Source organism: Carassius gibelio, chromosome A5, assembly GCF_023724105.1.
Source record: "Carassius gibelio isolate Cgi1373 ecotype wild population from Czech Republic chromosome A5, carGib1.2-hapl.c, whole genome shotgun sequence".
NCBI lineage: Eukaryota > Metazoa > Chordata > Actinopteri > Cypriniformes > Cyprinidae > Carassius > Carassius gibelio.
Genome location: NC_068375.1, coordinates 39,719,346 through 39,742,255, shown reverse-complemented (window position 1 = coordinate 39,742,255; position 22,910 = coordinate 39,719,346). Strand labels below are relative to the sequence as shown.

Below are 22,910 nucleotides of genomic sequence, written 5' to 3'. Positions count from 1 at the left end.
AAAGAGATAAAGAAAGATGCATTGCTTCAAACTTGATCACAAATCATTAATGAATCTCATGATGTCTGTGGCTTCATGAAATAGAAATGCTCTATCACTCTTAAAAAAAAAACCTTTCAAAGTGATGCTAAAGAACAATTTCTGGTTCCCTAAAGTACTTCCTGTGATCAGTTCTCAAAATGACTCCTTTTTTCTCCTCATGTGAAGAACATTTTATCATCTAAAGGACCTTTTCTTTTGTCCATGGATGTTAAAGGTGCAGTGGAAAAGATTTCTTTTAAAGAACTGATCTTTTCAGGAACCAAAAATAGTTCTTCTGTGGCATCGCTTCTGAAACCTTTAAGAGTCGAGTTCCTTCAGATAATCACCATCTGTTTCACTATAATGGAAAACATGCAAATATAGGATCATTTCAACATTTCCCGGTCTGGAAAAGTGTACATTTCTATATTTATGCCAATCACTCGGAGTGTGATCTCTTATTATTATTATTTATTTTTTAACACAAATGCCTGGAAAAGCCATGGAAATGAGTTTTTCTAAATAATAGACTGATTCTGTTGTAATCGATTCATGTTTTAATTCTAGTTAATCTGAATTCATGTAGAGTTGGCTCATAAAACTGTGTGTGTTTTTTCTTGGAGAAGCAAAATCTTTTCAGTTCTTGGAAATCTTTGTTTCTGCTCTCTCGGCCGCAGTATTTGTTTGTTTGCTCCGTCTCTAATGGTCATATTCACATTGAACGTCCTCAGTGTCGTGAAGTAAACCTCTTCCAGCCGTCCAGCTCTTCTCACACCTGCTGTTTTCATCTCAATCCACCGCTGCATTATTATCCTGATTGTTCATTTTCTCCAAACATCTCAATTGGAAACAGATGTTCAGACGCTCAGGAGACTCACAGGTGCTGGAAGAGAAGTTCTGCCTGCGCTCTCTTCTTCAGATCACTCTCTTTGTGTCCGGTTCCTTGCTTCTGTTGCTGATGGATCAGTGTTCAGGTGTTACATGCAGCTGTAGTCTCGAAGGGCACCTGGATCACGAACACATGCATTGCTCTGGTGTTTCTGTGTGTGTTTGGCAGGCGCTGGTGTTAGTGATGGTGTGTGAAGGACTCTGTTAGGTTGATTACCGTCAGATGTGCTTCTCATGTTCGAACGGTTTGCGTTTCACCACCTACAGCTTCCCACAGTGAGAAACTGAAACGTATGGCTCATGAAACAGGACGCAAACACACGGGATGATGTGCCGGGAGCGGATCTCTCTCAGGATTCTCAGGAGAGATGTGTGTTTACTACAGTAACACCTCCATACACCTCAGTCACATCAACACATGCACTTGTTTATTTCATCCTGCTTTTCATAGAAGACCTGTTTTCTCCTACAGATTGGGTAGTTTCTTGGTTTGAGAAAATATCAGTTAGGATAATGTAATTTGTATTTAGTTTCTCATATATGCTGGAAACATCCCGGATCAACACTGTTCATATACTGCAGAGTAAGATCTCACCAGATTAATACGGACAGGCGCTCTCATACAGACCTTCTTTATGTGTTTTTGTCTTTCACTGCATGGTACACAACACGAGAGCTGTCCGCTGTTAAGGTTTGTACATTAGCATGGACTCACTAACTTTAGCTAGTTTTAGCCACAGCTTTCTTGCTAAAGCACACGATGACATTCAAGTTCTGCTTGAGCAGATGAAAAGTGTAAGTTAATGAGAGTATGACAGCCAGAAAATGAACGTTTCATCTTCATTGTGATTAGGCTTGGATTTAGGAAATGGAATGAAATAAATGACATTGTATTTCCTCTCAGGATAACAGGAATTCATGTTACATGTATCCTAGGCACATCGTTTTTCCATTTTTGTAGCATAAACACCATCAAACCGATGAAAGCTTTGTGTTTCTCTATGGTGCTGAAATCTAAAGATGCAACTGATACTCGACTGCCATTGGCTCATCTGCGTTCGAGCGGAGGGGCTTACTGATAGGTCAGTTTCTGTGTCGACTCCATCACTGAACACTAAGGAAACGGACAGATAATGGAGAAGTTTATATGTATTGTGAGACTTGATTTAGCATGTTTCACTGTGTTTCAGTACACGGCAGAGCTCCACTCAGTTCTGATGCTTCTAGCTCAGTCGTAACAGCAGTAATGCAGTGTTTATCTGAGGTTTAAAGTCCTTGTGTCAGTCAAAGATGGCGTGCTGTGCTTGTCATTCTCTTAACTCATCTCAAGAGCTCTTGAGCTCAACAGCTAATCATGCTGTGAATTAATAATTCCACTTTCCTCCTGTGATGCTGCAGGACGGAGACTCTTCTGCGCGGTCCAAACGCTCTTCTGCATCACTAATCTACATAAGTGCTCGTAAATCCAGCCGTTGTGCTTCACCAAGAGCGTCTGCTTTACAGTCAGCGGTCAGAAACACACTCCGGAGGGTTAAACGCTGGTCCAGGGTCAGTGATGCACCGCAGACATGGATTTTCACATTTCTTTTTTATAAATGGATGAGATGTAAGTTCTAAATAGAGGTGGTTGATAAAGGCTCAGTGTAGTTTGTAAGGCAGCTCTGATGAGTTGGGTGCTGATGAGCGGTGAAAGGACGATCTGAACGCTGAGGTCAATGTTTAATGTCAGAGGTTTGTTGGTGTTGAGTGCTTGTTCTGCTCTAATAAACCGCTCCAGATGCACATGACTGGGATTTTGTCTTGCGTCATTAAAACAGCCCTAAACGGCAGAAACATCAGGATCTGCAGAGGCTCGCTGTGACTGACGTGTGTCACATCAGACTCGTGTAATCATCGTGTGTGACGTGACCGCCGGCCGCGCCGCTCTCCTTCTGTTAGCCAGCTCATGCTAGTGAAGCTCTGAGCTGGTCGAGAGCGACGGAGGAAGCTTTGTGCGTTTGTGTGAAGTTCTGCATCTGACCGAGGCTGAAGGTTAATCGAAGAGCGCAGAATCTCATTAGTTTGAGATTGTTGGTGATTTCTGTGAGAGCGTGATGTCTGCCGTCCTCTGCTCAAATCCAGCCAGATCAAATACAGAAGAACCTGATAAATGACAGAACTGAGAAACTGAGATTTCAGGCCATAAATATTTCATGGACCGGTGTTTCTCATCGTTTTTGCCTATTATAAGAGTGAGATTATATATTTGCATGTCCTTCTCAGTGTTATTTTAGTATCATTCAGTTTTTAATATATAAATATTTTTATTTTTTAAATATATTTTTAGATAGCTATATAGTTTAAGATATTTTAGTGCACCAGTTTAAAGTAAGTAAAAATATTTCCTTGGCAACAAGCTGAAAACAAGCTGATTATTTTATTTATTTATTTAAGTTAACATTCATTTTATTTTCAAGTTCAACAAAATAACAAATCCTTCTGATGGTAAATGTATTTAATTGAGTATCCGATACCGATACCGATACATCAACCGATAGTCTTTAAAATGGATACTGAACGAAAGCATTACTATAAAACAAATAAACAAAACAGAACTGATCCATTCTTTGCAAATAAATACAAATATTAATATTAGTTATATATTGATCATTAAAGTTAGTTCAACTTGAACGTTTTAAAACTGTATCAGTAAACGTTGCAATTAATACATTCTAACAGGAAACAATACTTTTACAGCTTTCATTAATCTTAATGTTACAAATGAACTTTTGATGTAAAGCTTTACCATTTCATTTTAATAGTCATTCTTAAAGATGGTCATCTTTAAATTATTACACAAAGGCTATAGCAATTAAATTACATATCAAAATAATCGTTAGTTCCGGCTCTAATCATGTCTGAGTGATCGGTTTCTTTCCGAGCCTTCACTGTGATTACTGTGGATCTCTCTCCAGTCCTGATGCTCAGGTTTAGATGTTTCTGTTCTCACACTCGAGTGTGTGTGTGTGTGTGTGTGTGTGTTTCTCTGCTGTTGTGTGTCAGATGGAGTGTGTTTTGCCCGAGCGACTCGATGAATAACTCATCACATGTAAAGACAGGCGTCTCCGCTGTGATTAATGTTTGCCAGTGGTTAAAGAGCGCTCGTCCTACTTTATGTCGGCTGCTGGAGAAAATACATTTCTCTGAAAGCTGGAGGAAAAGCCTTCTTAATTAAAGCCTTAATTAGTGAATTAATGTGATCTTACAGAGAGTGTCGCCCTTTACATTAGACACACACACACACACAGAGACACACACACACACACACACACACACACACACACACACACATCAGTGTCAAAGTCTCGTTTCAAAACCTTATGAGGCTCAGATTCATTTTCATTTTATGAAATGACCGTCTGACATTAAAATCAGTAGACATCGGTTGTGAGTTGTAGCTATTAATGTGTAACATGTACGAAATACACTTTTCTGTGCTGGACCCACTCACTTCACGTCTCTAATTCAGCGCACATCTCTCTTCAGTTTTCAGAGCGCCGCATTGGATTACAGTCACAGTGCTGAAGCCCATGATCTAAACCATAATTATTACATATTTAACACATTAAACAACGTACAATATATATATGAATCTTTCATATCATAAAGATCTAAATGCACTTGAATTATTCTATTGATAAGTGATTTCTACAGTATTTTAGATCCCCTAACCCTACTCCCAAACCTAAACATAACATTTTAAGAATTTAGAAGAATACACAAAACACTGTAGATCAAAAATGCAGTAAAAATGACCGTATTAATAGTGATATAGCATTATAAAGATATTTTGAATCATTAATCTCTAAACTGAACCATTATAAATGAACACAAAAATAGTCAATGACATGATTATTTCATGGATATATGTTGTTGTTGTTTTCTCATTGAATTAGCAGCATCAGTAATTAAATTGCTTTAGTTTACTTTATTTTTTTGGAAATGTATTCATCGATTTTTAAACCGTGATCATGATTGTTAATTAATTTAGCACTGAAAGAGAGATATTGAAGATACTCTGTAGCTTAGAAAAGAAGAAAATGACTTTATATGAATAGAGATGAAAAGTGATAATAACCAATAAAAGGCTGTTAGGAAGGTCACTGTTGTCTTCTAATTATATTTCATTAGTTTATGAGATGAGTTGTTTCCGTGTCTAATTGGTGTTTTTCAGTCCACACCGAGGCTGAGCAGTGTTTAGTTCTTGTTTAAGTCTAGTTTAGTCTGAATTAATCCAGTTATACTTATATTATACTTCAGTTACTCGAGTGAAGCAGCAGAGTCTGGGCTGGGGGCGGGGCTAATTTACATATTCATGACTCTGCATACTCAATGAGGTGTGTGTAATGTTTAGAGCAAGCCATTTCACAGCATGAAGACATTTAAAAAAATAATTTTGATTATCAAAGATGATTTTAAATGATAAAATTATTGTTATTGTGTTTGTTTCTTGTTGATGTCAAATCTTTTTCCTAGTGTTTATGGAGTTTGTGTTCAGGTTAACCCTCTAACCGTCACATGTGTTTCTGTTGCTCAGACTGAAGAGTATTGGGTTCGCAACACCAAGGTCATGGGTTTGAGTCTCAAAGAATACACGAATGAACGTATATTCCAAAGTTTCTAGATCGATGTCTGACTTTCAGTGCTAAACTAATTATAGTTTATGATCATGGCTGGACTTGTGTGATTATAAAACTCTATGATTGTATTTCCAAGGAAATAAATTAAAAACTTTGCTGCTTTCAATTTTACACTTCAGTGGTTGAATATAAATGTTTTTATTGGACAAATAATAACTGCCTGTGCATTAATATTGAATATGCATTAATTTGCATTCAACTGGGCTTGTATTTAAAAGAATTTCCTCTCAGTTAACATGCATGCCTTCAGTGTAATGTAAAGTGCTTTGGATTAAAGCAGATGTTCATGCATTCACTGGGAATCAAAGCCGTGATGTTGGGGTTTGCAATGTGATTCAGCTTCAGCTTGTAGGATCAGAATCGTTGCTCAAATCAGTCAGTGAATTCAGAAAACTGAGAACGAATACTAGTGTGTTCTTAAAAACTCATTCTTTCTGCTTATGATTCAAGGGGATGAATGATGAACGGTGAACGTTCCCCAGAGCTCTGGACTGTGGTAAAGTGTCAGTGAAGAATTCAGATTCAGATCACTCTTCAGGATTTCAGACGTGTGTTGTAGCTGAATAGTGATTCGTAGGAATCCAGTGTCTATCAGATCCATGACTCGACACACTCAATGCTCATTCTACAACATAATCTGATGTTATCTGATAATAGATCAAGAGAGATTCTGCATGAGCCGTATCACTGTGAGCGGATCTGTGTGATAAACAAACCGCTGCTAAAATAAAAGACGAGCCCATGACATCTCGTCCTCAAAAGAGCCGCGCGTTCAAGGGGTCACTCTTCATTTCCATCACAATTGGCCCCATCTGTCCACGCTTGGCCGCCGTCAGCTGTGTGTGTGCGTGAGTGTGTGTGTGTGTGTGTGTGTGTGTGTGCGCACTCGCTTTAATTGTCAAGAGTGTGTCTGACTGTGAAGTGGCTTTATGAGCGTGTGTGAGTGTGTGTGTCACTTCTGACCTGCTGCTGTGTGTGTTTCTCTCTCTCTGTTTCCCAAGGCCTTTGTTCTTCTCATCTGCATTAAAGGACGAGTTCAGCCAGAAAGCGTTTAGTCATTATGAGTTTCTCATCCAGGGGTGGTTGTGTCACTGGGTTCAGGCACCGTTCAGTCACACACTGCTTACATTACTCACCCACCTCCACCGCTGGCATTCAGCTTTTTATGGAAATAAAAGTAATTAGTTTAGTTGGAAAACGATGTCACAATTCAACTTAATGACCTATCAAGTCAAAATGATGACATCAAAAGTTGAAGTTGATATGAAGTCATTATAGTCAAGTATGAGATACAAATGTGGAAATTGCTGAAATTATGACATAAAAAGTTAATTATGAGATTTATTCAAAATTATGACAAAAAATTGAGATAAAAGTTGGAATTCACACATTAAGTCAAAATGATCACATAAATGTCAAGTAGGAGATAAAAGTCGAAATAATGAAACAAAAAAAGTCACATCTGTGAGATAAAAAGTCAGAATTATGACAAATGCCAATTGATATTTTAAGTCAAGATTTAGGCTAAAAGTTGTATTTATGATAGAGTCATAAATATGATATAAAAAAAGTCTAAATTATGACAAAAAATGAAATTACATACTCTATTATGAGATGAAAGTCAAAATTGTGACAAAAAGCTACAATAATGTAAGTTATGAGATTGAAAATTCAACGTCAAAGTAATTTTTATCATAATATTGACAGTCAATTTAAACTTTTTGTCATAATTTTAACTGGTATCTCATAATTATGTGTTAGTATGTCATAATTTTAACTTTAAAAGTATTAAATATGACTTACTATGTCATAATTATGACAAAATTATGGTCATCATTTTTGACTTTTCATCTCTAAATAAAATACAATTTCTCAGTTTTCTATTTATTTAAACCAAGTATGATGGGTTAAAGAAGCTTCCACAGACTTGGTCTGTTTATTGTAGTTGGGGTTCATGATCGAACATTGAAGCTCAAAGCGGTGCAGATCCTGAGCATCACTGACTGGTCTCTGATCGTGTCGAACATGTGTATCTGTGATATCGGTACCGATGCATCGCAGTATGACGTTCCCCTGCTGGACTCAGACGATGTTCTGCAGAATATTCTGGTGTGTTCTCCATCATGGAAGCGTTGAGCAGCAGTGTGAGGAACTGATCCGTCTTCACTAATGTCACTCGACCTGATTAAGATACGACGTGGTGCAGCAGGTTAATTTTACCACAGCGAGAGCTTAATACTGCCAGATCCAGTCACGCAGGAACACCCGTCTCTCTCACAGCGTGTTGACAAGTAAAATCTCATGTGAAGAATCAGTAAAGCAGGCACAGCGCTGGCTGGAATTGGAGTGAGATGCGTGGAAAGGCTCACTGTCTCCTGCAATCTTCAGCCTTGGAGCGATGCTTTGTGTCACCTTATAACACGAGAACACACCAGTGCACTGTGGTCGCACAGTACTTATCAGCGTTCAGCTCACGTTAAGATGCAACAGCTGTAGAGATGCAGTTTCCTCCGGAACAGCGGTGGAACATCATTGTGACGATGCCGTGTGTGTCTTTTCTTCTGCAAGGGCGTCTGTCCCATCTGCATGCAGCTCTTGATGTGGTGGATGTGAGTTCTCTTTAATCAGCGCTGCTGGAGAACACACATCTCTCTGACTCACCTCAACAAACTGAGGTTTGAGGGGCGTTTCGGACAGGTTTTGTCATTATGCATGGACTCAGAGATGATGAAGTGCTTTACATACACATGCATATGAACACACATACAGTATACACACAGCTGTGAAAGTGCATGAACACACCTGACACACAACACAGACATTAGAAACAATGAGTAATATACACGGAAGAAATGGTGCAGGATTTACTCTGAAGTAGAAGGACTGAAATAGTTTATATGTATATATTTATTTTTTAATTTGGTGAATAAATGATTCAGTGACGCATCATAAAGTCAGTCACTTCTTCTGGAACGAATGAATCAGTGTTTTTGGAAGAATCAGTTGAAATGGAATGAATCAGAAAGAATGATTCAGTGATTCGCTCATTAACAGTCACTTGTTTGATTCTTGAATGAATCAGTGTGTCTGAATTAATTTGGTGAGTGAACGAATCAGTGACTCAATCATAAAGAATTCAGTTTGTTCTTGAATGAAACGGTTGTTAAATCTGAAAGTGTACACTACTCTTACTATCTTTTGTGGCAGAGTTAATGACTCGTACTCATTTTGTTCAGTGTTGTTGAATTAATAAATAAAAGACATAATGTTCAATATAATAAAATAAAATCAGTTCAAATGAATCAAATGAATAAGTGAGTAAGGAGGATCTGAGCGTAATGTAAGAAAGCTCTGCGCAGCACCTGAGCTCCGCTGCCCGCTGAGGGTCACTTCATTTATTCAGCCTCCTCCGGCTCTCTGCCTGTATTCGGGACTTATTTGCCCCTGGTAATTGGGCTGGGCGTCTCTGCGCTCTCGGCACGGGGTCATTACTGATCCGCGCTCATAAAGAGAGCCGCTGTGAGCGCTGATTCCCAGGAGCCCCTGTGTCTCCGCACCGTGACAGAAGGACGGAGCCGGCGACTCCAGATGAAAGAGCTGTGACCATACGGGGTTAACGGCTGGAGTTACGGCGGATGAAGAGTATTTTGCTTTTGAGAAAGGAGTAATTAACAGATGAATGAAGGATCTGATGAGGGTTCAAGTGTTTCTCTCTCAATCTAATGAAGTTAGAAATCAATCAGTTGTTTGTCCATCCAGAAGCTTTCAGTGCAGAAATACTCGTCTGTTCTGTTATTACACTACTAACAGATGAAACAACGCACAGCGGGTGCTCATATATATATATATTTCTATTGATATGATGTGATTTTGCTTTGATATAATTGTATTTTTGCATTGAAAAAAGTGTGTGTGTGTGTGTGTGTGCTCACAATAGTATTATGCAGTGGTAAATGTTTCCTTTTTTGCTTTGATGATTGATGTTTGTTTATTTATTTGTTTTTTGTATTTTCCATTGATATAATGTTTTGTGCTTTGATATGATTGTATTATTGCATTGAAAATAGTTTAATACGTTTTGATAATTTTTGTGTTCATAATGGTATTTTGCATTGATATAAATATTTTTTGCATTAATGAATGGTTTTCTTTTCTTTTTTTTGCATTGATTATTTTTTTTTATTAATTAAAAAACAATCATTTTCACAGAAGTATCAGTTTTGTCTGATATGACAGCACAAGGCAGGCGTGCTGAAACCCTGCAGGAGAGACAGACAGAGATGGATCCGGCAAGATCAGACATCTGCTCCGTCTTTATTTCATCTGGCGCTCCGTCCTCCTCCATCCTCTGCTCCTCCTGCCGTGTAATCACACACACAGGAGTCAGGCGGCGCGGAGACACTGATCCCGTGTGTGTCGGGCCCCTGATGGAGTCTGGCCCCTAATAACACACATGGGGCCGCATGCTGATAGCAGCGCTGTGTGTGTGTGTGTGTGTGTGTTTGCTTTGGCTGCTGAGATACACTCGACCGCAGATGGATGCAGGAGCTTCTCACAGCATCTTCATCGTCTCTGTCTCTCACACACACACACACACACACACACACACTCACACTCACACTCACACACACACACACACACACACACACACACACACACACACACACACACACACACACACACACACACACACACACACACACACACACAGGATTTGGATGAATCTTGTCTTCAGCTCCATCTCTCTGATGCCAGAACGTCCATCTGCAGCGCGGCGAAACAAAGCGTGCGTCTCCCGTGTTTCCTCCATTGACTGTGAACTGAAGGACAGAATGGAGTTTGTGGGAGGTTTGTGATAAAGCGGGTGGTGTTGGTGCAGTGGATAAGACACATGCCTTTGGTGTGAGAGACCTGGGTTCGAATCCACTGTGAGACACCAGTGTGTCCCTGAGCAAGACACTTAACCCCTCGTGTGACCTCTGACATATAAAGCAAATGTAAGTTGCTTTGGATAAAAGGGTCAGATAAATGAATAAATGTAAATGTAAAGCCTTATATATATATATATATATATATATATATATATATATATATATATATATTAAACAAATTACTATTTTAATAATTCATTATTGACTCTAAATTAACTGATAATTAATTGTAAAAATTGAAAAAATCGAATATATGATAATGATTCATTTTACATTTTTAGATTACAACTTACATATCTTTATTTCTTCATTTTCAAATGGTAAGCAATTAAGCTTTTATTTTGATGATATATATATATATTAGCACATGTATTGTATTTGTTTAATTAAATTGGAGCCTTTGTCACTAAGCTATAAAGAGATTTTGGTTTGATTCGGATGCATGTCTCTGTCAGATATCATCATCAGATCATCTGGAGAGCGCTGGTCACATCTTACTCTAGCTCAGAGTTCACTGTGCATCACGTCATGCTGAGAACAGTTTGTGTGAAAGGAAAATATATTTACATATGTGTATTTGGCAGATCCAATTATTTATTTTATTATATTTATCCAGAGCCAATTCCTTTGCTTCAGACATTATACGAGTCCAGGACCCTGGAGTTGCAGGTTTGATTTCCAGGGAATGCATGAAATGATAGAAATGTGAAGTCTTTCTGAATAGAAACAGCATCTCTCCATCTATCTCCATCTATCAGAACGATCCTCAGTGTTGAGCCCGGGATGATTGATTCATGCGTTCCATACACAGAAACATTTACATGTAATGAGTTTGATGGCCAGTCCTTCTGATCATTTCTGACAGATAGAGCACAACGAGACGTGTTTATCCACGGATGGATCTGAAATAAATCACAATCTACTCTGCTTTGAGACTCTTGAGGACAGCGGTCAGGAATACTAACACACATGCTCATAAACAGACCAAATCACATCACAGGTCAAGTCCCATTTACTTCTCCAGCTCAATACAGACAGAGATAAACAGGAGAACAACGGAATCATGATGTCATTACTCAGATCAGTGTCGAGTCAACACTAATTCATTCTAAAATCATCGTTCTGCTGTCAGCTTATGGGAATCGGCGTGTGTTTTATTTGTCGGACGTTACGCTCGCAGCTCTCTTCCAATCCTTCTGTCCTTTGTCTCCCGTCGCTCTCAGAAAACTCATTTCAGAGACTTTAACCTCGACAATACCTTGATGATCAGGCCTGAGCCGGACGGATTTACGGCGTGGGATCTCCTCTCAAACACACACTGATAAACCCACGGTGAACACAGCTGGATGGGAGCATAATCCTGCTTTAAAACAGCACCGTTTCCAAACACCAGGCTGAGGAGGTCAAGGGTCACACTGGCCTCTTTGTGTTCGGAAATATAGAGTGATCCGGTCCATAAAGATTCCCACTCCAGAACGTCCAGATCATCCGAAGCGTCTCACACTTCACGCATGGCAGACTCGACTGGTTCATAGATGAACTCCAGTCTGATTATCTTCCGTCCTCGATCATTCTGCTGATGCTGGACCCTCTCTCTAATGAATTAATCTCACTTTATACAGCAGTTAATGAAACGAGAGACTCATTAACTCTGGGTCACACACAGTGTCCAGACACTAGATTTAATGCTGTGCTGAAACCAGCGTCAGATCACACCAAACTGTTCAGAAAACGGATTGTTTCAGAACAGATCATGAGCTCTTCTTCTGAAGACTTTGGCTCTCTTTACCGTTGTTTCAGAGAGAATGAATCTCCTGACAGTTTCCGTCGTGTGTCTCGTCTCAAAGCTCAATCCCTGAAAGCTGACATCAACCCCTGACTCACAGCTTTAATGTCCATCATCTCAGAAATCTTTTAATCTGTGTTAATAAGAGACTTCATTCAGGCTAAATGTGTGTGTTTAGGAAGAGATTCCAGCTGTGCACTGCGTACTGTAATTAGTGTGTGAAAGAGTGCTCACTATATAGTGAAAACATCCCAAACAGGATTTATGTTTTGTTTTATGGTTGTAGTTTTAGTGAACGAGATCATCACTGGCATGTTTCAGATGCACAGGTCAGTCTGCTGCGCTCTTATTTTGAAATCATCAGGACACTGTGTGTTTGAGCTTGGACCTTCATATTGATATTGACTAGATTAATCTGGATGTGGTGAAGGGTTAAATGACTGTGGACGCTGGCCGAGGTGAGATCTTTTCATCATTTAGACGGTTTGAAGAAGGATGGCATTGGATTCTCCCAGATACGAGGAATATGTGCTTCACTTTGGTCACTTTGGGATCATAATTTGATTTGCTTGCATTTCTTTCATTGATGTCGTATGTATATTTCAGATGAGTGTCCGTCAGGTCAAGATGAGACTGTGTTCAGTGTCTCTGTCAAAGGCAGCGATGAACTATTTGTTTGGAGATATTCATTGTTAAGAATATGCCGATTGGAACTGGTATTTCAGAATCCTCTTTGTTTTCTTGAGGCAGCATGAATTCAGAAGTGAATCTCTATGAGGTTTGCTCATGAAGAGTGTTTCATTCAGACGTTTTATATTTAAGTGCCCTTATGAGGCAGCTGCCTATGCAGTGTACTGAACACTATATTGAGCACTTCAAGAGTGAGATGTGAGTGTGTGCAGGTCACTGAGGTCATGCTGCTCATCGTCCTGTCGAGGATACACTGGAGTAATGTGGTGTGTCTTTACTTCAGTGATGTTCACTTGTGTGAGGATGGAGCGCTGCACTGCTTTCACTGGCGCAGCAGGAAATGAGCCAGGACTCAACACGTCACACACACACACACACACACGTAACGCAGTGGTTCAGTATGCAGCAGCACGTCTCGGCTGGTGTTTGCTCAGGTTTGACCCCAGCAGAGTCTCATCATCTGACCGAGTGCAGACACACACTCAACAAAACATCATCTTCTTCCTCTGCGCATTTGTCTCCTTTCGAAATATTGAAACATCCTTAAATCAAGGATATCAACACTTAATATCTGATGTCAGTTTCCTTCTGCAGTAAATGCGTCTTGATTTAAGAACATTTTTACTGGACACAAAAACGCTTTGTTAGAACTGTTGTTTTGGGCTTTTGATCTAATTTTGTGTAAAAATGTCAGAACTTTTAGTTAGTATATTTGAGGTACTATTATAGTTCCCACATTGTTTGTTCACTTAAACTCAAGCTTAAACTCAATCTCTAACCACGAGGACATGACTTCCCCACTGGAATGTCTTCATGTTACAAATGTAACCATGGTTACCCCGAGGGAACGAAACATTGTAACATTCAGAACCTGGAGACATTTTTACTCCTGTTCTGAATGGGTTTTAATAGTTATAGTCTATTGTTAACATTTTCTGTTTTCAATTTAATTTTAGTTAGTTTTTTATTTTATTTTGTTGTTTATTTCATTTTTATCATGTTATTAAAAAAATGTCTTTCTAGTTTTTATTCATCTATATCAGTTCTGGTTACTTTAGTACAGGGTTCCTCAAATATTGACCAACCCTGATCTCACCTACCTGTGACTGTCTAATGATCCCGAAGACGCTGATTAGCATTGATTAGCATTGATTAGCATTGATTAGCATTGATTAGCATACTCAGGTGTGTTAGATTAGGGTTAGAGCTAAACTCTGGAGGAAAGTGGATCTCTTGGGCCAGATTCGAATACCCCTGCTTTTAGTACAAATCTTTAATTAATTTATTTTAAACATTTTTTAAATGGTTGTAGTTAACTGAAAAGGCCATATGTTAAGTCAAGAAACAAATGCTACAATTGTTGCATTGCATTCTGGGTAAGTGTGTTTGTTTGGTCATGTTTGTAGCGTGTTAGTTTGTGATTCTGATCTTGTTCCTGAAGGCCGGATGTCACGCGTGTGTCAGATCTTCTCTCTGCTCATGGGGAAGTGTGGTGTTGTTCGGGGCTCAGCGGGCGAGCGGGCGCTGGGTGTCGTGATTGAACCCCTCTCAGCTCACTTGACCTCCCGTGGTGACGGCTCTGACCGCTGCGCTCCGGAAACACGGACCCCTGAACGCCAGTCACTGAAAACCTGCGAGTAATCTGATAGCTCTGGTTTCCACTCCAACTCAACATTTTCTAGAGACTGGTGATTACATCTAAACTTTTACATTGGCCTAATTGAATTTATAAAATTAAATTCACACTAATTCAGTTAGGCCGATTGAAAAATGTAGATGTGATCAGTCAAAAAAATTGAGTTGGAGAGAACTGAATATTTTTATTTCCACAGTGCAGACTCGTGACAGATTAGAGGAATCAGACAGTAATGGACTGAGCAAATGATGTAGCGTTCTCTTAATAAGAATTAACGTTATCCTCTTATGCTCTTACTCGTCTTAATGCTGGCAGACGTTTACCCTGGTGTCTGCAGAATTACCATAATCAGTGTCATAATCAGAGCTATTCACAGAAAACTGTGTTTTACAGTCTCCAAAAACCTGATTCTGTGTGGTTTCTCAGCTCCTGTACCCATGGGGTCCTCAGTGACACAAGTCCAGCGGATTGAAAGATCCTGAAATAAGAGTCCAGTGGAGAGAGGATTCGACAGAAGAACTCCTCTGAGCGTCTGCTTCGATTGGGAGCAGGGTGCTCCTCATATTTAGGGGAGAATGGAGCGCTGGATGAAGTCTGAAAGATGAGGATGAGCTGAAGAGACTGGGGATTCACAGCGGTCAGATGAACATCTGTGTGTGTGCGTGTGTGTGTGTGTGTGTGTGATGATATTGGCATCAGATCTCAGATACGCAGGCGTCTGTGTCTCTTTCTGAACTCCGTCTGCTTGTTTCTGTGGGATAAAGGACAAACAGCCAGTTCCCATGATGCTTTGTGTCTGTCACACGTCCTCGCTTCAACACGGAGGTGAAATTACGTTTCAGACCCAGTGAGGAAAAACATTATGAAACATCTGCGGTTATTATTAGTTTGTGGAATCATCTGTGTGTCTGCAGAACTGTAATAAGATGGGCTTTATTTAATAATATTATTTTATAGAGTACTTTAGTTATTCTTCTACTTCTCTTTTTTTGATGCTGATCAGCGTTTTTAGTACTATTATAGAGTTTAATAATAGTTTGAGTTTAGTTAGCATTTTCTGCTTTGTGTTTTTGTCATTTTAATTTTAGTCATTTTTGCTAATTTTGTAAAAATCTGTCTATAGTTTTTTTTTTATTCTTTTTTTTTGTTTATAGTTATTTTAACCAGCAAATTATATATTATATATATATATATATATATATATATATATATATATATATATATATATATATATATATATATATATATATATATATATATGCATTTAACTCTAATAGCCCTGAATTTTGTTTTCGTGTTCCTCAAATGTTCAGCTCTAATGAATTAATGGATCTCCACACGCTTCATGTTTTGGTTAACGACTCTATTAATAGTTCTTGTAGGTTATTTTGTGGATCAAAGCCCAGCCGCAGCTCATTAGAAATGTAAACGAGAGTGATATTTGCATACTGAACTCCAGTTGGTCTTTTCTTTTCTTTCTTGCATCTGTTAGATCCATCTGGACATGACTGTAGAGCTGAAGGTTGTGAGGTTCATCAGATGATGGTCTTGTCATCTATTGCTGTGTGTTTGCTCAGAGCTGAAGCGCTGCTGGAGGACGATCTGTGATCTCCTCATGATGATGTGTTTCAGAGACAGACTCCAGGTGAAGAGCGTGTCTCAGATCCAGAAGAGCTTCATGTCTCCATGGAAACAAATGGGGATTTCTTAGAAAGGGCTCAGATTAGGAGCAGATGGATGTCTGTGGAGTCTGGTGGAGCGTCACGTGTTGAATCTGCTCGTCATGTCTGAGCAGCTCTCGTGCTTCTCCAAACGGGTTCTGATGATACGGGGAAAAGCAGAAGCTACAGGCGATGAGCTCCGAGCGGACGCTGATGAAGGATTCGGTCAAATACACGATCCTAGCTTTGTTCTTATGTTGTGCTGTTCTTCAGGAGATACATGAGATCTACGAAATCTGTTTAATGTTTTCCCAAATTCTGCGCTTTCTGCTTAAATATTCCATTCTTATGGTAAAATGTCATTTTAGTTACCAAAAAAAGTATAATTAGCATGCTTTGATTTAATGTTAAAATTGTATTTGATTTAAAGATTCAATTGTTAGTGTTTTATGCTTTAATTTGATTACCGCGATTAAAAAAAGTATTAAAACATTAATTCCGAAAAAAAAAAGAAAAAAAGAAAAATGAACAGTGAACCCCCCCCCCCCCCAAAAAAGTCAGTCATATTATTGTAAATATTTTAATTAAATTGTTTAATAATTAAATTAAAAAAAAAGAAAAAACATTTTAAGAATTTAATTGATTAGACATGCCTTTTGATTATCATTGTTGTGTTTTATCAAAACAGAAAACATGGAATTGATCAAACAATATATTCAAATTAATTAAAAAAGTAATATTTCTTAAGAAATGGTTTTAATAATTTAAAAAAAAAACTTTCTTTTTAGAAGTCCATTCTGCTGTACAGTAGTAATATATTTCTGTCATTTCTTCAGGTTAAGCCAAAGCTTTATTTTGGCAGGTTGTAGTGAAAAACATTTAATTTCTGTGTGTTTTAGTAAATTATTATTGTTAGTAGAATCGCAAACTGACTCACACACAACACACAGATTTCACATTTACTCAGACATTAATATTCACAGACACTAGTCCAAACTCCATGCATTTTTATGATCCTCCTGATGATGAAACAGATTCTGCTTGAGCACGGAGTATCTCACGGCTCTGTATAATACTCTAGAGGATCTTGATGTTTGTTTGAAGGACAGTTCTCTGTCCAGGAGACTGTGTGGGAGCTCGTTTCTCACGCCGTTCATCCTCTGTGTGACGGGTTTATATCCACCTCAGGAGAAACACAGTCTCTCGGCCGCTGGGTGACTGAAGGCAGGATGATGGAGGAGCTTCTCCTGTAATCAGCAGTGAACACCGCTACACTGCTCACTCTTCAGCGTTCACTCAGTGCTGAAACCTGTAGATCGGCTGCTAAATCCTCTTAACATCTATTTCCATTCCCTTCCGGCAAGTTCATAGATTCGGCAGATATCAAAGCGGCTCTCAAATCCATTATGAATTAAACGTCTGGTCCCTGTGGTGGGGGCCGATTGATTCCAGTCTGGATAAATAAAAGTCTGCTAACCCAGGGCAAATACAGCTGGAGGGAAAGCTGAACGACGGATGCTAACGTGCTAACTCGCTTTAGCCTGCACACACATTCTCTCTCTCGATCTCTCTCTCTCTCTCTGTGTGTGTGTGTGTGTGTGTGTGTTACCTGTCAAGATAAGATCAGACTTCATAATAATCAATAATCTATCAGGATGCTGCAGGTTTTGAAAGGTCCTTCATGAAACTAGCCTGATAGCACACGAACATCTCCGAGACGTCTGTTTGATATCTGCAGTACATCTGCGAGGCGTACTTCATAGTGTTTGCTCGTCTGTAAAACACGTTTCCTATCAGATGTCAAACAGATGTTTAGACGTGTTATTATGGATTATAGGCTCTATGTATTTGAGTTAAAATCATCTCAATGCTGGATGTGTTTATCAGCTGTTTGGACTCTCATTCTGACGGCACCCATTCACTGCAGAGCATCCATTGATGAGACACTGATTTTACAAAGACAAAGGTTCATTTTTGGGTGAACTGCTCCTTTAAGCCGGTGTGCGTGTGTGTGTGTGTGTGTAGCACTGGTTAAGCCGGTTTGTTTGTCAGCGTTCACCTTTGCTCCAGCGGCAGAGAGTGGCTGATTAAAACACAAGCTCTTGTTGGATCAGTCTGGATTAAAGCAGTTCTGTCCGTGGCTCTGCTCGTCTGGAGAACACAGAAGCAGGAGCGATCGCTCGGAGAACCAAGCTTTCCTAGAATGTGAAACAGTGGCATTTGTGTGACCCGGCGCAGGAGCTGTGGTCATTTGCATTCTGTCGGGCGTTGGGTGCTCGGCGCAGAGAGCTTGATTAACATGCGGGGGGGGGGGGGCACCGGCCGCTAATGGAATTTCAAACGGATGTGGTTTATTGCTCTTGCATGGAATCAAGAAAGCTATTTTTATTTTTATGCCGCCTGTGCACTTAAAATCATCTCCCTCCGTTCCCAGCCCCCTGCGTCCTCCTCCGGGCCGCCCACCCGCACCATCGATCCGCACCGCAGCATCTTCAGAGGGATGCGACAGAGAGAGAAGCTATTCCCACTTCCATTATTCCCCTGAAGATGAAGCGGTGAGCCGCTCTGGTAACGAGGAGCCTGATGGAAATGACGGCACATTTCCTCACAGAGAGCACAGCCAATCAATAATCAATCAGAAGAAGACCAAAGCACCTCATCTATCAGAAACACCCGGACCTCACACGCACACAACGACTAAAACCATCAACATAACCCTTTATACACAGCTCATGTTCAGCTAGTGTGTGTGTCTTTCATCTTCACTGTAAGAGTGAAACATTGTAACGCTTTCACAACATTCATGTGTTTATTTGAGCAGCTTCTGACTCAGCCAATCACGTGAGTTTGGGGCGGGACTGTGTGTTTAACTGACCAATGACAGACGATCTTTCAAATAGCAGCACAGAAATGACACACTAAGATTCTTAAAACCAAACTCCTTGCTTCCTAAATTCATGTTCTGCTCTTGTTAGTAACCATTCATTAGTTTTTTAGCGTGTCTCATAGAGTGTCTTTGCTGTTTCTCGATGACTGTACGTTTAATTAGCTGTCGCACTAACTCCTAGAACTGCTGAAGTGATCTAATGAAGATCTAGTAATTAATGAGCAGAGCTCGTGTATCGTTCAGGATGTAGACGATTACAGTCAGATCTCATTCATGGATTTGCTTTAGTTATAGTTTAGGGTGAACAGTTTACCAGTTTAAATGAAATATTACAAATTTCTTCTGGATGCTGCAGAATTTCCTACTTTAATATAGACCAACCTGATTAAACAGTTGTTTTTATTTATTATTAATGCATACCTGACTGTTTACTTGTGTTCAATTAAAGAACTGGCGAACAGCTGAATTTCTAGGGAGTCTATGCATTTAAGAGTAAAACTCTTATTTTTCTTTCTTCCCTTAACTCCCTTTAAATCATTTCTTATTTTAAGTCCTTTAAATAATCAGTAATCAGACATTGGTTTTCAGTGAGTACTAGTACTGCAGCGTACTGTACCTGAAAGAAGACAGGTTAGAAATAAATCAGCGAGGCATTTGATGATTAAACTGGCGGTGGTTTGAGAAGCATCTGATTATTTGTGTGCCGCGGCTCCCAGAGGAACTTCACTCCATCCCGAGCAGAGAGAGAGAGAGAGGGGAAGATTATTGGACTTGCTATTTTTCTGATGAATACTTGATGGATTGCGCGGCACGTTGGCTGTGGGGCATGATGGGAAATGAGAGAAGCGGTGGGTGATACAGATGCATTAGCTGCCGGGCTCACGGCCAGTTGCCCCCAGAATACAAATGGTGTGTTGAGCCGTTGGTGGCGAGGCTTTCTGCAGCTGAAGCGTATCGCAGTGAACACGCGCTCGGATCCTCATCACACCACCTCACACTTTAGGGTTCATTATTACCTCGCTTCCCCACACACGGGCGCCTCGAGGCAAATGCCAACCCGGCTGATTAGAGAGCCATTTATTCTAGCAGGTAACGCCTCACCTCTGCTTTCACCTGCAGTAATTGCATGAAACATTAGTTCCCCTAAACGCAGGAACAGGCCTGGAGTTACATCGACGGAAGCTCATTGACCTGAATTATCCCACACGCACTGGGATTACTTGTTTGCACTGAGCACTGAATATATATTATACATTTTTGTTGCTGAGCGTGTAGTTTAGCCCAGCCGTAGTTGGATAGGAGTCCTCTTTGGGTAATCTCAACTTAAAGGTGCAATAAACTCTAAAATATTAGAACAGGATGAATAAAAAAAGAGTAGTCCGTTCCTCAGGCCCAGTGGAAGACTCAACAGCAAAGGACGAAGAAGCAGAATCACCAAAGACTGGGTAAACTGGAAGATGAAAAGACAAAACCGGCATTGCTACAGTTTATTTTTGGGTCGAATTTCCAACAGAAATATATTTTGTGACCGTTCAATGACTCCTATTGTGAGAGATAGTGATATTTGGTCATGCTGCTGTTCTTATTCTCATCTGGGTTGAGTTTGTGCTATAAATACTTTCCTCTGCTGAAGCAGGAGTTATTTTGGGCGAAGCACGAATTCAGCATCTGCAGATCTGTGTGAATCGTCAGATTGTTTCTGAGGAAACAAGCCAGAAATGGATCTGAACGCTATTCAGTACAGTACGATCACATGCTGAATGAACTGTATCTCAGGTATGAATCAAATAAACCTGGTCTGTCAGAAAGCCGAGGCTCGTGTGAATCAAACGCTGAGCCTCTCCAAACATAAAGTGGCTTCTGTTTTTCAGAGGTGCTTAAAGAAAGCTGAAAATCCTCCAAAATGGCACTCTGGGTAACTAGTGGCTCTCTGAGAGATGGGAGCGCTACAGGCACAACCGCTGCCAAATCTGTGATTGAAAGCCTCCTGCTTTCCCTCAGGTCCTGGGGGTTCATGAAACACAGCCATATGAAGCCGTCCAAGAGACTTTGCAATCAGCCAGCGGAGCGTTTCACTAATGAGCCGGTTCATCAGCTCCTCGACAGATCCAGTCCAGTCAGACGAGGACAGAAGAACACACACTTACACACTGCTGCTCAAACCACTGGAATAATTAGAATGTGTTTGGAAGAAGTCTCTTCTGCTCACCAGGGCAAAAATACAGCAAAAATAGATAAATATTTTTTACATTTCAAACATCTGTTTTCTGTGTGAATCTGTGTTAAAGTGTAATGTATTTCTGTGATGCTCCGCTGTATTTTCAGCATCATTCCTCCAGTCTTCAGTGTCACATGATCTTCAGAAATCAGAATAATATGATGATTTACTGCTCAAGAAACACATTTATTATTATTATCAATAATTTCTGTGAATAAATACAGCCTTTGTGAGCCGAATCCCCAAGAACATGAATGTTTCCAATCTCTTGACCGGTTGTATATCAGGATTTGAAGGCGTTTGAGAACAGAGCTGGTTTGTTATTGTGTGTGTTTGGCTGTGGTCTCAAACACGAGCTGAATGATGGTCCTGGCTGACCGTCTCTGACCCTCACACACAGAAGAAGACGAGGAGGAGATGAATGGAGCAGAGATGATGCCAGGTCTCGTCTCAAGGTCACGTCTGTGATCTGGAACCGTGGGTGTCCCATCTCCAGGCCAAATCCTGCGGCGTTGGATCCGACTCCAGCCACCTGCTCGTGCGGGAACACCGTTCATTTCTGCCTCGCCGTGCCAAGAGGGACTGACTTTCCCACCATCCGACCCCATCCCGAATACCGGAGCGCTGCCAAAGCCTCGTCTGCCAGAGACTCATCTCTCCGACGCTCCTCTGGAAGTGTCTCCCACACACCTGCCTCCGTCTCCAGATCTCAGCGTTTACTGGGGGATAGCCTTTTAGCCCTTTATCCCACCATCATAGTAAAAAACAGTAATAAAATAATGAGATCCATAACAGTTGAGATGTTTGGATGCTGCTGTAGATGTGACGTCTAAGACACAAACGGAGTGTTTCTGGAGAACCGTATGAAGCGTGGTTCTGTGTCTGACCTGGGGGTGTTTGGTGGTTCTCCGCTGGGGTCTGTGGAGAGATTGGCTTTAAATCAGTGCTGAAGGTTACACCGTGATGGAGGTGAAAGTGTGTCTGCTGACGTCTTATTAGCTCATCGTCAGCTCGCGTGTTGTGTGTTTCGCTCGGAGACCCCCGCTGGAGAGTCACATGGCCTCGCAGCAGCAAAATAAAAGATTACCCCGAGACACACCATTATTTTCAGTGATGGCACTCGTATATCACGCCGACGGCAGGAGCGCGCTGGAATAAAGAGCGCTGTGTGGATCAAGTAAGGGAAATCTAGTCTGGAAACAATGAATGAATTGAGCTGGAGGAAACTGCTGGAATCAGCAGGAGACACATTACACCATATTACTGCTATATTTATCTGTACAGTATAAAAGAAGAGCAATGTTACGCTATAAAGCTAGTGTGATCATGCATTTCTAAGGCTTCTGAATGTTCAAACTTCGATCAAGCTCCTCATGTGTTCTGTCTCTGAGGAGAGTTCAGAGTGTTTGATCAGTCAGAGATCTTCTAGAGTAACTGTACAAGCGTCCAGCTTCAGCTCGACTCAGATCTCTCCTGATTGTGATCAAGTAAAGGTCAGAATAAGGTCAGTAAT

At 40.3% G+C, this 22,910-nt stretch overlaps 1 protein-coding gene across 2 annotated transcripts in view; it reads left to right on the top strand.

Annotated features, from left to right (window-relative positions):
- Positions 1–22,910, top strand: part of LOC128014924 (netrin receptor DCC-like) — a 123,078-nt gene that overhangs the window by 1,203 nt on the left and 98,965 nt on the right. The gene's annotated exons all lie outside the window — the stretch shown is intronic.